Source organism: Saimiri boliviensis, chromosome 1 (genome assembly GCF_048565385.1).
Source record: "Saimiri boliviensis isolate mSaiBol1 chromosome 1, mSaiBol1.pri, whole genome shotgun sequence".
Lineage (NCBI taxonomy): Eukaryota > Metazoa > Chordata > Mammalia > Primates > Cebidae > Saimiri > Saimiri boliviensis.
The window spans coordinates 254,153,289-254,156,152 of NC_133449.1; the positions used below are offsets into that span (position 1 = coordinate 254,153,289).

At 45.8% G+C, this 2,864-nt stretch overlaps 1 pseudogene; it reads right to left on the reverse strand.

The window, feature by feature from the left end:
* Positions 1 to 579: 579 nt before the first annotated feature.
* LOC101040439 (AP-2 complex subunit mu pseudogene) lies at positions 580 to 2,346 on the reverse strand (annotated as a pseudogene).
* Positions 2,347 to 2,864: the final 518 nt, after the last annotated feature.

Sequence of the window (2,864 nt, forward strand, 5' to 3'; positions counted from 1 at the left end):
ATTGACGTGTTTCAAAAAATCTTTTAAAAATCCAATTGCTACTTTTAATTTTATAGATAAGGAAGTCAAAGTCTTGGAAGCTCAATTACTTTCTCAGATAAATGCAAACAGCTGGTAGCAGAGCCAAAGACAGATACCTGGGCTCCCGTCTTCTATTCCAGCTCACTTTCTTCTTTGTTAATGATAAATTTTAAAGGGCAAACTTGCTGTGAATATTTATTTATGCCATGCTTTTGGAATTACCATTAGGTAGAGAACTACAATAAAATTTCATTCTTAAAAATTCTAATAGAACTAAGCTGATCAATATATATATTTTCATGATGTTATATTAAATGTTAATTATATTAATCACAAAATTAATCTTTTTCTTTTAAATGTAATTTTAAAGGTTTATGAAATTCTAATCCTTTGTTATGTATATTTAATTATTTTATTTTATTTTATTTTATTTTTCCACTCCACAGAGTTTATTGAGTCTGTAACTGGATGAAGTCACACTGTACAAAGTGAAGCTCACACTATCCCAGAACGGAGTGGGACTGGGGGCTGGGGTCCGTTACTGGCCTTCGGGGGAGCTCCGAGTGAGGGGCAGCCAACCCTCCCACTCCAGAGGTGTGGCCACAAGGGTGGGAAGGAAAAGGAACCCACCTGGCTTTGGTCACAGAACTCAGAGCCTGGCACTAGGCCAGGACAGACAGGCGGTTGGGAGAGCAGGAGCCTCAGCCACCCTGCCCAGGGAGCCCAGGGAGCCCGGGGACTGCTCCACCAGTCCCACTTGCAATGTGCCTGGCCCAGACCTAGACTCAGGGGCTGGTGCAAAGGGAAGGCAGCAAAGCAGGAGGGAGGAGACACTGACGTGTGGTGGCGGGGAGGGAGTGGTACCTGGACCTGTGGAGGAGGGTGGGTGGGGAGGTGGGCTAGCAGCCTAGTGGCAGCTAGCAGCAAGTTGCATAAATGCCGCTGCGGCCAATGTAGCGTACCCATTTGATGACATCGTGGTCACTGTAGTTCAGCTTCGGTCCAAACACCTTCAAGTAGCGCACCTTAAGGCAAGATGACGCAAATGGCCCCTCAAAGTTCATGGAAATGGGGGGTCGAGCCCATTTCTTCTTGTCGTTGGTAGGCAGAAGCTCAGTCTCTGCGCTGATCTGCGATTCCTTCATACCTGCCATGCGCTTGATCTTCCATACCATGGCGTTCTCGCTGGCGTTGTACTTGGCCTTCCCCTTCATGCAGATCACCTGCACCCCACTTGTGTTCAGGGGGGTTGGGATCCTCACCTCAATCTTCTGAGCCAGCAGTGAGGGTTTAAAGTTGGACTTGATGACCACCTTGACCTCCAGTTTGGTGCATCCCACTTCTCGCACTAGCGGGATGACCCGGAAAGGAAGGATGATGTCCTTGGTTGTGCGAGACCTCATAAGCTCAAACTCTCCATCTGGTGGGATGAAGCTGATGCTGCGTTCAGAGTCAAACTTGCTGAGTCGTACACACTGGTGGAAGGTGCAGTCATCAACGGCAATTGATTGCTTCCGGCTCTTGCTTGCTTCATCAGCTGTGCCTTTGCCCTGTTTTTCAATGATGATCTTGTCATTCATCCCAAATTTGCATTCAGGCATCCCACTCAGGTAGCTCTTCATCACCACCCGGCCCGACACATGGGCGCTCAGTACCTGCCCTTGTGGGGACATGAGCAGGTTCACACTCTCCAGCACATCCAGGAAGAGCTCATTCCGGCCATACTTGATACCTTCTCGCCGCCAGCCGATCTGCCCCGTCACCTGGCTAGTGATCTGTGACTGCTCTTCTTTTGTCTGATGCTGACTCTTGATGCCCTGCTGGGTGATGAAGGTTTTCAGCACGCCTGTCTCGGAATTCTGTGGGTAACCAAAGTCTAGAATCTCATCCAGCAGCTCATATATGAACACAAAATTGTTCTTGATGTTTTCCTCGCTGATCTTGCCAAAGTAGGCAGCCATCACATCACACATCTTATAGAGGAATTCGAAGACCATGGCAGCGTTGACATTCTGCTTGGTAACTGCTGCCAGCCAGATGTTGGACCGCTTGATGTGGAAGAAGCTGGTGCGAGCAATGTTGGTGACCGGGCTGCGCACCTGCTGCCGGGCATGGATAACATTGACCTGAAAGGCATCCACAGCGTTCCTCCCGATGTCATCTCGGTAGACTCGGGAGATGAGCACCTCCCCCTTGTGATTATAGATGAATAAGCCTCCAGTCATGGCGGTAGATCAGTCTCCGAGGCCCATCGCTCTGAGAACAGACCTGGTGTCCGTGGCCCTCTGCTCTCCCGGCCCTGCCACTCTCGGGATCCCAAGATGTCCACCCTGTTTAATTTTTAAATGGAAATCAGAAGAGCAATTGTTTCACTTATCAGCAATTTTCTTTATAGCAGACTTTCTTAGAATGTATTTATTAGATACTCCTGAATGAAAAAGAAATTTAGTTATGCATGCTATAGTTTAAGATTGAATGGAATTTTTGGCGAATGTCAGGAAATATCTATGAACTCCATCACCAAAGACCCTGTTTCTTTAAAGAAAGGAATTAGATCAAGGAAGAAAGAAAAAAATAACACAAGAAAAAGAATGTGACAGTTTTCTCTTTCCATTTGAAAATCAAATGGGAAAGGTTGAAAATAGTCTTGCGATTCTGGATTTTTGCTAGAAATCATGATCAAAGAATAATTTTATAGAAAAAGAATGTAATGATATATGCTAGTACATGTATAGAAAACGATTTTCTTTGGGAAATGGTCATATGTAGTCACTGTTGAGAGTGGTTCTCTTTTTGGAGGAGGGAATAGGACGTTTTCATCTAAATTAAGTATTTCTATAACA